A 13,533-nucleotide genomic window follows, 5' to 3' on the forward strand; every position below is an offset into this window, starting at 1 on the left:
TGAAAAAAAAAGAAACTGAGATCTGAGGTTCCGGACCCTCCCCCCCCCTCCAAAAAAGCTCGAAACTGCATCCCAAAAGACAAAGAGAGGGAATCTCGAGGAAGCGAGCGTTCATAGGTGCTGCAACTGACAATGTGCATAAACAAGACCAAGGGAGGGAAGACCACTGCACTGTAAATCAACGCAGGACTTCAGCTCCCCGTCGTCCCGCAAGACCTGAAAAAGGAACTCACAGCCCCGAGCCCGCCATCTGCCAAAAACCAAAGGCGCCAACCCCAGAGGGAAGGAAAGGTTACCAGTCAAGGGCAACAACACACTAACCCGGGGATCCTGATTCCACAAAGGAAGTACCCGCCGCCACACCTCCCAAAGAGGACGAAACAAGACACTACGCCTACCAGAAACAGGCACCTCCACCAACCGAGCGTGAAGAAGCGACAAGAGATGAGCAGGATAAAAATAATCACGCTCGAAGGAGACGTCAGTATACAGCGTGGTACCCAAAGCCCAATCGCTAATATGCCGCAATAGACAAGCCCAGTTATAAAACTTGATATTCGGCACCCCAAAGCCTCCCCGGTCCCACGAGCCCACCATTAAACGCCACCGCAGTTTAGACTTCCGTCCCCCCCCCCAACAAAACCGCGAGAGCAAAGAGTAAAAAGTCCGAATGTCCCGTTGCAAAAGGTACAACGGAAGCGTCTGTAGAAAGTATAGCTATTTAGGAAATAGGACCATCCGAAAGAGATGCACCCTCCCCATCAAGGAAAGCGGTAAATCACGCCAAGCAGCCAGAACTGAGCCCATAGAAGACAAGAGGCGCGTAACATTCAACCTGTAAAGTTCCCGCACATCCATCGAAAGCTGGACTCCCAAATAGCGAAAGGAAGACTCTGCCCATTTCAAAGGAAAAGCCCCTCCCCAAGATTCCCGAAGCCCCGCCGAAGAGGCCAACGCCTCAGATTTAGTCAGATTCAGTGCAAACCCCGAAAAGTCCCCGAACTCCCGAACGCTCTCCAGGAGGGTGGGCAAGGAACGGTGCGGGTCAGTCAGAAAAACCAAAAGATCATCAGCAAAAGCCGCCACCTTAAAATGAGTGGCACCCAGCTGAAGACCACAGACGTCCGCATTAGATTGCAGCTCCCGAATCAACGGGTCCAAATAAAGAGCAAAAAGCAGCGGCGAAAGAGGGCAGCCCTGGCGGGTACCCCTCCGAATGGGAAAGGGGGCCAAAAGGCCCCCGTTCACTGAGATCCGCGCCTCCGGGTCACTATACAGCGCCTGAAGAGCATTAAAAAAAAAAGGGGCCAAACCCGTATGCCCGAAGCACAGCAAAGAGGAGCCCCCACCCCACTCGGTCAAAGGCCTTTTCAGCATCGAAACTAATAAGTAGGGCGGGGGTGCCCTCCGCGCCAGCTCGTTCCAAAGCCAGCAGGATACGACGAAGATTTTTAGACACCGGGCGAGCCCGCACAAATCCCACCTGCTGGTCAGACACCAGAGAAGGCAATACCCGGGCCAACCGATTGGCCAGCACTTTAGCTATCAATTTTGTCTCAAAATTCAGCAAGGAAATGGGTCTATAGGATCCCGGCAAAACCGGATCCCGACCTGGCTTCGGGAGAACGATAATCTGTGCAAGGTTCAAATAACGGGGCAAAAAACCCTTGGCAACGTTCAAATTAAAGATCTCAGATAGAACCGGAGCAATATTGTCAATGAGCATCTTATCAAACTCCCCACGGTAGCCATCGGGTCCCGGTGCCTTACCCAAGGGGCTTGCGCAAATCACACATTCCACTTCCTCAGCAGTAATAGGGCACTCCAACATTTCCGAGTCACTAAGGGACAGGCGGGGCAGATCCAAACTGTCCAAATAGACCGTACCATCCAGGAGGTCCGGGTCTGGCGAATCGTACAAAGCAGCAAAAAAGTCACGTAAAATACGGCTAACATCCGCAGGCTGGTGATAGAGTACACCTCGGGAATCTCGCAACGCCTCTACACCGGACGTCCCACGATGAGAGCGAGCCATCCGAGCCAACAGCCGACTGCTCTTATTAGCAAACCGGAATAATTGGAACCGATAGTGATCCCGAGAGCGCAGTGCCCCCCCGATGCAGAAGTTCATTCAACTCCTGCTGCGCCTCTAAGAGCTGTGCCCGGAGTCCTAAAGAGGCCCTAGCAGCATAACGTTTCCGCAAAATCAAAACCCGACACTCTAATGCCAAAACTGCCCGGTGACGCTGCTTTGTTTCGTGAGCCGCAGACGCCAGGATCTCCCTGCGTAACACAGCCTTCGCCGTTTCCCAATAAAGAATGGGATCCTCTCTATGTTCCTGATTGGTGCATTTAAAATCTCCCCATTTTTGCAACAAAAAATCATGAAAACGGGCATTCCGGTACAAATGACAAGGGAATGTCCACTGGGTGCTACCCCCTCTAGAGGGCCCCCATTGCCAATCCAAGCCCACCCACGCGTGATCGGATATCTCAATGGGGGCCAAGCACCGCTTCCTGAACCACAGGCAGCAAATCCCTGGACAAAAGAATCAGATCAATCCGAGAAAGCGTCCCATGGGCCCTAGACAGGTGAGAATAATCCCGTTCCACCGGATGCAAAACCCTCCAAACATCCAACAAATCAAGGGAAGAAGCCAAAAGCTGAGCCCCCGTACAAGTCTTGAGAGCCTCCCTACCCGTGGAAGAAGAGCGATCTAGCCTCGGATCCGGAACCTCATTAAAATCCCCCCCCCCCCAGCAACAAGGGAAGATCACCAAATTGTAACAAGAGAGTACACAGTTTCCTAAAAAATTTGGCAGAGGGATTATTAGGAGCGTAAAGATTGCATAAAAGCAGGGGCCTATTGTTAATAGTAACTGATGCAATCAAATATCGCCCTCCGGATCCCTTAGAACCCTATTAATCTGCAGGGGAAGGCCCTTACGAAAAAGAATCACGACTCCACCCTTCCCCCCCTCAGAGCTGGGGCCTCCAAATGGTCACCCACCCACCATGTACAGAACTTAGCATGTTCCACAGAGGTCAGCCGAGTCTCCTGCAGGAAGGCCAAGGAAGCTCGCCTCCGATTTAGCTGCTATAAAATTTTGAAACGTTTAAGTGGAGAGTGGATACCCCCCACATTCCAAGAGATCAGTTTACAGTCCAGAAAGAACAAAGTAGAGAGAAAAAAGCAAGGACAACAAAACCCTGTGAACAAAACCAGAGGAGTGTCCCAGCCATATCAACCACCAAGGAGCCCTCTGTACCCCCACCAGACTGAACCTAGGATTACCCCAACCCCCTGAGAACTCTCCCCTTCCCTTCCCACAAACCCCCCTCCCTCCCCGCCCACCCCTCTTCCCCCAGACCCACCATCCACACCGCAACCCAATGGTTGCCACTTCCAAAAAGCAAGACACGCCCACCACAGGAGCACAAAAATACCCAGACACCAACCACCCCGCACTCCAATTCCAAATTAGGAGTAGTCCCCCCAAGAAAGAACCACCCAGATCCCCAATTGGCGAAAGGCCTCAAACATTCCTCTCTCGGCCTACCCACACACACCCCTGATGCTTCAAACCAAAAGGAACCCGCAAGCTGCCACCCACCCAACCACATGCGCACTCCCACCATCCACAACAGAATCATCAAAAGCCCCCAGCCTCACAGAGTTCACGCCCCAAAAGAGGCGAAGGCAAGTCCAACAATAGTCCAACGAGGGCAGAGAAGATGGGCCTCGGGATCCTCCCCAGAGGCACAGGTCCCAAAGGCCAGCGCTCTAGGGGATCCCCAACCAAGCATCAGCGAAGTCCACAAAGTCTAGGAGGAGGCAGCAGGAAAATGCTCATCCACAAAGGTTTGAGCGGCCTCAGGAGAGTCAAAATGATGAGCTGTACCCGAATGCATCACCCACAGGCGTGCTGGGTACTGCAAAGAAAAGGAGATATGGCGACGAACCAGAGCAGAGCAGAGTGGAGAGAACTTGCGGCGCGCCTGAGAAACCTCTGCAGAGTAATCTTGAAAACAAAGGACAGAAGTATTATTATATTGCGGCTTCTTCCCCTGCCGCAAAGCTCGGAGTACCTCCAACTTATGCCGGTAGTTCAAAATCCGGCAGATCACCACACGGGGACGTTCCGCTCCGTCTCTCCGCCTCCCCAAGCGATGGGCTCGTTCAATGCGCAGGGGTCCCAATTTTTGTGGAAGAGCCAGAGACTCGGTCAACCAGTGCTCCAAGATATCCCCTAGATCACTCTCCGCAATAGACTCGGGCAGGCCTATGAACCTCAAGTTGTTCCGGCGGGACCGGTTTTCAAGGTCCTCCACCTTGGCCCGAAGCGCTGCCAGAGAGGTAGCCTGCACCCCCTGCTCCTGAGCCAGCCGGTGAACTGAGTCCTCCACATTGCTGACCCGCTGCTGGGTGTCCCGGACCTCAGAGGTAAGAGTGGCAAAGCGCTGGTCTAAAGAATCTAATTTGTCCAGGATTCATTGCAGTTTAGCACCGAGCGTGCCTTCCAGCGTGGCTTGCACTTCAGCCGACACCTCCGCAATCCAGTGCGAGCTCGGGCACTCCGGCGAGGCATGAGCCGCGGGCGCCGCCATCTTGGAGTCTAACTGCTTCCCCCGCTCCCGGCTCTTCGCCGGCGTCTTAGCGGCCATCCCTCCGCCACTCGCTCCAAGACCGGCCCGAGACCCGACTGCAAAATCCCCACTGCCGGGGGAGCGGTTGCTAGGGAAAATCGCCGATAATTTCAAAGATCTGTGGCGTGCGTGTCGGAGCTGCAAATCTCCCGACCTTACAGCCCCATGCTTCCGCCGGAAGTCCCCCCAAAAGTGTTCTTTCTGCAGCGCCCTGCCTACGTGGGAAGAGGAAGTACTGCAGAAAGAACACTTCTTGGGCAGCTCAATGGTGGGAGGCTGGTTTCGTTGCACCACTGGCTGCCCAAAGATTTTAAATTATAGCAGCAGGGAGGTGGTAGATGGGGGAGGCAGGAATTGGGGAGAGGTCATACCACAAATCCAGCTGCCATGGGGGTGGGAGCTGGGGTTGTGAATGAGAGAAAGACAGATGCTTCATAGGCTGCAGGGGGAGGGGAAAGACAGACAGATATTGCACAGACAAGCAGGTTTTGGGAAGGCAGGAAAGGACAGATGCTGCATGGGCTGAGGATTAGGAAGAGAGAGAGAGATGCATGAATGGTGAGGTAGGAAGGGAGGGAAAGAGAGATGCTGCTGGTGGATGAGGGAAGAGAAAAAAGAATTATTGGACATTGGTGTATGGAGTGGGAGGGAAAGATAGATGGTATATAGTAAATAGGGAAAAGAAGAAAGGGGGAGAATTGTTGGACATGATAGTGGTGGAGAGGAGGGAGGGAGATATGTTACACTGGGAGGGAGAAGAGTTGACTCAAAGAAGGGAGAGATGTTAAATTCCAGAGAAGGGTGATGGAAGGATGGAAGAGAGAGATGCCAAACCACGGAATAAAAGGGAAGAAGTGGAGTGAGGTATGCCAGTTGCAGTAAAGAGAGGAGAGAGATGCTAGATTGCAGAAATGAAAGGAGATAGGAAGAGAGAGGGAGGGAAGGAGAGAGAGATGCCAGACCAGATACTAGTTAACTTGATTTGGCCACCGTGAGGATGGACTACTGGGCTTGATGGACCATTGGTCTGACCCAGTAAGGCTATTCTTATGTTCTTATGCCCATGGGAGAGGAGAGAGATTCCAGGGCATGGGAAGGAAAGAAGATAGATACCAGACCATAGGAGGGGGGAAGGGGAAAACAGAGATGTCTGACCACGAGAGAGGGAGAGGGAGAGAGAGAGATGAGATGATGCACAGGGATGGAGGGGAAGGGGAGACAGAGGGAGGAGATGGTACACAGCAATGGGGCATGGCAGGGAAGAGATAAGAAGACATGTTTCTTATGGATAGATGGGAATAGGGGAGAAGAAAGAGGGAGGAAATGGTACAAATGGAGAGATGGGAAGGGAAGGCATGGAAAAGTAGATTTTGAGAAGAAAGCAGAAAAATAGAAGAAAGTTAAATGTTAAAAGTGAATGCCAAAGATGAATGTAGGTTTTGTCCAGAAGAAACAGGGGAACACGTAGAATAAATCTATTTAATTACCCTTCTCTAAAATCATGTCAACATAAGAAGTTTTTTGATAGAATTTTATCATTCCAGGCCGCTAAATTGAATACATGGCTTGGAAAACCTTTATTAGAGGCTACTTCCTATTCTGATTTTAGAAAATCACTAAAGACACACCTGTTTGAATTGTTTACATCTTAGTTATGGTACTGTTTAACTTCTCCATGCTTTTAATCTTTTAATTGATGCACTTTATGACTGTTTTAATGTACTCTATATATGATGATTGTATGTGTTTTTTTTTACATTGTTGTGAACTGCTTTGAACTTTTGGTATAGCGGTATATTAAAAATAAATTATTATTATTATTATTTAAGCATGAAAACTGTTACTTGGGGGAAGGGGAAAGAATCAATACAGAACAAATGCAAAACCCCTTATCCACAGAATAAACTTTTTTTTAGAACTTGCTGCAAATTGTTGACTTAGCAGTGAATTATTGAACTTCAAATGTGCTCATAAATCCTTCAGCAGGGTGCCAAACAGTGATACGAAGTCTCTGACCCAATATGTAAGCTTTTAATCACATCACATTTAATTGAGCATTACAGCTTCCATAAATATCTGAAAAGTTGTATCGCTCATGGTGTGTCCTCATTTGGAGTATTGCGTTCAATTCTGGTCTCCTTCTCAAGAAAGATATAGCGGCGCTAGAAAAGGTTCACAGAAGAGACACCAAGATGGTAATGGGGCTGGAACGCCTCTCGTATGAGGAAAGACTAAAACGGTTAGGGCTCTTCAGCTGAGGGGGGATAGGATTGAAGTCTACAAAATCCTGAGTGGAGTAGAACGGGTACAAGTGGATCGATTTTTCACTCTGTCAAAAATGACAAAGACTAGGGGACACTCGATGAAGTTACAGGGAAATACTTTTAAAGCCAATAGGAGGAAATATTTTTTCACTCAGAGAATAGTTAAGCTCTGGAACGCATCGCCAGAGAATGTGATAAGAGCAGTTAATATAGGTTTGTTTGTTTTTTTTAAATGTTTGGACAAATTCCTGGAGGAAAAGTATGGTAGCATGGAATGGTGCTATTATTTGTTGTTTGTTTGTTTTTTTGCCAGGTACTTGTGACTTAGATTGGCCTCCGTGAAGATGGGATACTGAGCTAGATGGATGATTGGTCTGACCCAGTAAGGCTCTTCTTATGCCATATCAGAGACAATAGTTTCAAGTTTCAAGTTTTTATTAGCATTTGATGAATCGCCTATTTGAATTACTAAGCGATGAACAACATTTAATAAAAGCATAAGTCATATAACAACAAACAAACTAACAAAAATTCTACAATAAAATACAGACGTGAGACGGAAGGAAAGGAAGAAAAGTTACAATTTTGTCTTAGAGGAAATAAACAATCAAGGCAAAAACAAAAGGAAATTGAGGGGGTTGAAACTAGAGCATATTTAATAATAAGATTAAATGTTAAAAGCATCTTTAAAAAGATAAGATTTTAGTGATTTTTTAAAAAAGTATAGTATCTTTTTCGTTTTTAATATATTGTGGCATGGAATTCCACAATTGCGGGCCCATTATGGAAAACATGTCTGATCTTCTTGTACCTACTATTTTTAAGGAAGGGACGGATAAGAGGTTTTGAAATGATGAGCGAAGTGGACGTAAAGTCTTATGGGGAATTAACATTTTAGATATAAATTGAGGTTCGTTAAAAGTCAGGGTTTTGAATATAAGTAGCATGACCTTAAAGGGTACACGATGGCTGATTGGCAGCCAATGGGCGTCGGTCATCAGAGGCGTAACATGATCGTATTTCTTGGCATCGTATATTAACTTGATCGCTGTATTTTGTATGGTCTGTAATCTTCTTTTTTCTTTTTGGGAAATGTTGAGTAAGAGTGCGTTGCAATAATCTATTTTTGCTATGATCAGAGAGTGGATCAGTATTTTGATTGATTTGGGGCTAAGAAATTTGGTAGTTGATCGGATCATGCGTAGCTTATAAAAGCAAGTCTTAACTATGTCGGAAATGTGTTCATGATAAAGCAATTTATCGTCAATTACAACTCCGAGAATTTTTAGAGTGGAAACTAAATGTAAAGGAGTATTATTGAGGACAAATGGGGTCTTCAGGTCCGTGTCCTTTTTCCAAGTGAAAAGCATTGTTTTGGTCTTTTTTATGTTTAAAGTCAGTTTATTTAGATTAAGCCAGTTTTGAATAATTTCAAGCTTTTTATTGATCGATGCAATATCATTGATATTTTCTGGATCTAATGGGTGAATAAGTTGAATATCCAAGCCCACCCACGCGTGATCGGATATCTCAATGGGGCCAAGCACCGCTTCCTGAACCACAGGCAGCAAATCCCTGGACAAAAGAATCAGATCAATCCGAGAAAGCGTCCCATGGGCCCTAGACAGGTGAGAATAAGAGAAAGGCAGGAAACCGATTGACTGACAGATGCTTATTAATGGAGAGAGAAAAATGTTAATGCTCTGAAAGATTCCGTGAACAGGAATCCACCCCCCTACTCCCCCCCCCCACACACACAAAAAAAAACCCCAATGTCATAGCACTGCTGGTCCTTTGCAGAGGACTCAAGCTGACAACACCAGCAGTGCACAGAATATTTTTTTTATTTCCTGCGGGTCTTGGCAGTCTCTGATAAGAAGTAGAACAGACAGATTGCATTACAGTCCTCTCCCCAGATGAAACACACAATTATTACCCATATCATTAACAATTGTTGTTGGTAGCAAATGTTAAAAAAAAAGTAGAAATGCGATGGTTTTTTCAGACAGCTCCGCAATCAGACATTAGCACAGCTGATGTGAAATTTAGTTGCTCAGGTCACTGCAACTGAATATAATAATGAAATTAATATATGCATTGGTGCTCGGTATCATTTTGAGCTGCCTCTTTTACAATAAGGGCTTGTAGCCAGAATTGTTTCTTTTCATCTTGTTTTCGGAGTCGTTTACAGGAACGTTTGTTTTTCCTCAGGATTTTCTGGGCAATTTATCGCTACGGGTGCTATGTTATTAAGAAAAAGCTTTGGATTCTCGCCCAGAAATAGCTAAGAAGAAAAAAAAAATAATTTAAATTGAATCAGGTTGGGCAGACTGGATGGACCATTCGGGTCTTTATCTGCCGTCATCTACTATGTTACTATGTTATGTATGTTACTCTTTCAGCAAGAACGCATGCGCTCTGTCAAAAGGGTATGCACTATTTGCAAAGAGGGTACGTGCCTTTGGAAAGAGCTTGCACTTTCTTAATAGTGCAGACATGTGCAATGGTCCATGCATATATGCACTATCATAAGAACATAAGCAATGCCTCCGCTGGGTCAGACCAGAGGTCTATCATGCCCAGCAGTCCGCACACGCGGAGGCCCATCAGGTCCAGGACCTGGGTAGTAATCCTCTATCCGTACTCTTCTATCCCCTTTTCTTCAGAAAATTGCCCAATCCCTTCTTCTTGAACCCCAGTACTGTACTAGAAACGCCTTCACCGGATTAGACCTTAGGCACTCTTTCCAGAGCCAACGGTGCACCATCTTTAGAAAGAGTGCACACTCTTTGCAAAAAAAAATATTGTGAGTTGTTTAGGAAGAATGCACACTCCAGATTGCAATCTGAGAAAAACCAAAATATTGGGGGGGGGGGGGGTTCCCTCATATTTATTTGTCAACTATATAAAAGCAGCTCTCTCAACGGGTGAAGATCACATTTACCACATCCTGTTCTGCAAGCCTATGGACCATCACTTCAGTGACATACCAATTACTGTTCCCTCTAAGCCAGTGGTCTCAAACTCACGGTCTGGGGGCCACATGCGGCCCTCCAGGTCCTATTTTGAGGCCCTCGGTATGTTTATCTTTTTTTTATGATTTTATTTGTTTATTCAATTTTATCAATACAAACAAGCAATACATTACTTGTATTTCAGATTAACATAAATTATTAAAAGGAAAACTTATAAACCAATTCCACTTAAATCAGTGTTTTGGTTATTCATTTATACTTCCAATATATTTAGTCCACAATCTTTTAAAAAGAGATTCTTAGCAAAGAAATTAACAATAGAAACAATCTTATCCAACCTAGAAAGCGGCAATTATCTGCGGTGCTACAGCCATTCATGGCAGGTTATACATTCTCAGTCATAGGCACTACTTGCTCTTTGGATTCTATAAATCCTACTAGTTGTTTAGGTTCAAAAAACAAGTAATTCTTGTTCTGATAGGAGACAAAGCATTTTACAGGAAATTTCAATAGAAAATTTGCCCCCAAGGCAAGGACTCTTGGCCTTAATGCCAAGAATTCTTTCCTACGCCTCTGGGATCTTAAAGACATATCAGGAAATATTCGAACATTAGAACCTAAAAACTGATCATTGATATGACGAAAATACAAACGCAATATATATTCTCTATCACTTTCCAAAGCGAGAGTTATTAACAGGGTTTTCCTTTCCGTTATAACCTCCAAGGAGTTTTCCAGAAAAGTTGTTAAGTTCATATTTTCATTGTTGGTCCCTTGAATCTCATTAGGAGTGGAAACTTCCACAGGTCTCTTAATTTGAAAATAATTAGCTCTAACAATAGGTGGCAAACTTTCAATAGGAATAAGCAAAATTTCCTTGAAATACTTTCTTGCCATCTCCATTGGTGAAATTAAGGGACATTTTGGAAAATTTAGGAGTCTCAAGTTATTTTTCCTTAATTGGTTCTCGAAACTTTCCATTTTTCTAGCAATAAATGTTCTTTCTTTTACTAATTCCAAGTCCAATGTTTCCATTCCACAAATTCTTGACTCCTGTTTTTCTATTTTCACATTTAAATCTTTATCGGTATGTTTATCATAATCACAAAAGTAAAATAAAAGAGTTTCTTGATCATATGTCTCTTTAGCTTTAAATGACAATATTATTATTAAGACTTGGCCAAAAGGAAAGATTTATAAACTATAAAGAGTTTTACCTCATGCAAAATTGTCATTTCTTTAATAAGACATTAACTATGTTTTTCTGAGGCCCTCCAAGTACCTACAAATCCAAAATGTGGCCCTGCAAAGGGTTGGAGTTTGAGACCACTGGCTAAACTGTAACCATGACATCCTTTTTGTCTTTGGGAAGCAGAGCTGAGATTGTGATGTCATAATGCCTCATTCCACCAATAAGAGCCAACCTCATCAGTGATGTCACAATGGCTTGATTGTCCTGTTCTCCCCTCTGCCCTCCAACCCAGCCAGCAGATTAACTGTTCCCCTTAACTCAGTGGTCTCAAACTTGCGGCCCGCCAGGTCCTATTTTGAGGCCCTCGGTATGTTTTATCATAATCACAAAAGTAAAATAAAACCGTTTCTTGATCATATGTCTCTTTAGCTATAAATTACAATATTATTATTAAGTCTTAGCCAAAAGGAAAGATTTATAAACTACAAAGAATGTTAACTATTTTTTCGGAGGCCCTCCAAGTACCGACAAATCCCAAATGTGGCCCTGCAAAGGGTTTGAGTTTGAGACCACTGCCCTAAGCTGAACAGGAGTCCTTCACCTACAGACCTGCCAGTGGGGGGTGCTGTTTCACTCTCTCATTTCCATAGCGAGGGACAAGCGAGCTCTGCAGGACTTCATGGAACCTGCCTGTCCCCAGTGATTCAAACCGCAGTCTCGAAGCACCACCCCGACCGGCAGCAATGCAGTTGGAGGACTCCCACTCAATTTAGAGAGCGCAGTAGTACCGATCCGCAGTTGGTCAATATTTACTCGCATCCATTTTGCTCCCTTCCTTGCACGTGGTGACAGAGGCTTTCCTCTACAGCTGTCAGCCCCAAGGAGGCACCTGAAGAGGCACACAGGAAAATCGTGGCTGTGATGGGACATTTAGAAAAAACACACACGGATCACTTCACAATGTATCCAACCCACAATGGTATATCATCAATCAAAAAAGGGGGTATATCGGATAATTAAAAAAAAATATATAATAGAAAAATTTTCTTACACACTAGTGTCACAATTTATCTGAAACTCAAATTAGCATGTAACTCCTATTTCAATTATGACCGTTCATACGTTACCCCATTTAATAAACAACCTCTCCCAAGTGAAAAATGTACTATGTACTGAGTTCATAATCTTTAAATCGGTAGTTCTCAACCCTGTCCTAGGGGACCCCCAGCCAGTTGGGTTTTCAAGATATCCCTAATGAATTTGCGTAAGACATATTTGCATGCCTGTCTCAAGTTTCAAGTTTATTTAAAATTTAATATACAGCCCACTCGAACCTTCTAGGCGGTGTTCAAAAATGCCTCCTCCATTATATGCAAATTTCTCTCATGCATATTCATTAGGATATCCTGAAAACCCAAATGGCTGGGGGTCCCCTAGGATAGGGCTGAGAACCACTGCTTTAAATGATACTTCAACCTGCTAGTTTATTTTTCACATGGGAGAGTTTGTTTATTAAATGGGGTAACGTATGAACGGTCATAATTGAAATAGGAGTTACATGCTATATTGAGTTTCAGATAAATTGTGACACTAGTGTGTAAGAAAATTATATTTTTTTTGGATTATCCAATATACTCCCTTTTTTTTGATTGATTTGTGATGGGACATTTGGCATCCTGATGGTACGATTCACGATTCCCAGTTATTTTAGGAGAGGGAATATATCAAATTAATAAACTGTAACTTCTTGTTGTTAGGTGTCATCGACACGGGTTCGATTCCTAGAGATGTAATGACTTGGATCTTTAACTCATCAAGTCGCTAGGATTCGAACCCAAGTCGATGGCAACTAACAACAAGCAACTGTAACTGGGTCCAGATGGGTTTTGATAGGGATAAAAGTTTTATTTTTTTTATTTTTTTTTAATTTTAGAAAATTTCAGCAGATTTGGGAGCCATTAACAAAATATTGTAATGATTGAATATTATTTTTTTCTTTCTTCTTTTCCCTTAAAATATGCATATCCAGGATGGGGGGGGGATGAGGGAAAGGTTTTTTTTTAATTTAAATATTAAATAAGTATATAAAAATGGGGTTTATAGTAGGTTTTCTGGAATTTAAAGAATGTAATTGATTAGGGGGGGAGGGGGGATAAAGTCCGATATAGTGTTTAACAGAATATTAAGTGTTGTATTTGAGTTTTAAATGCTATAAATGCTGTTACGATACACTACACATTTGTTAATGATCTTGTTATTCTGTGTTCCTTGTTGGAACACCCATATTGTTGGCTTTGTATTCTAGAACTATAAAACTCAATAAAACTTTTTTGAACAGTAAAAAAAAACAAAACAAAATGAATAAAGAATTAGAAAAAAAAAATATTGTCATTGGGTATTGCAACTGCCTTTGAAACTGTTAATCGCGCCATTTTAATGAATCACCTACATTCA

The 13,533-nt window shown here is 44.1% G+C and overlaps 1 protein-coding gene across 1 annotated transcript in view; it reads right to left on the reverse strand.

Annotated features, from left to right (window-relative positions):
* GRIK2 (glutamate ionotropic receptor kainate type subunit 2) overlaps window positions 1-13,533 on the reverse strand; it is a 1,206,237-nt gene that overhangs the window by 67,589 nt on the left and 1,125,115 nt on the right. The window lies entirely within an intron of this gene.

This window comes from Geotrypetes seraphini, chromosome 3, assembly GCF_902459505.1.
Source record: "Geotrypetes seraphini chromosome 3, aGeoSer1.1, whole genome shotgun sequence".
NCBI lineage: Eukaryota > Metazoa > Chordata > Amphibia > Gymnophiona > Dermophiidae > Geotrypetes > Geotrypetes seraphini.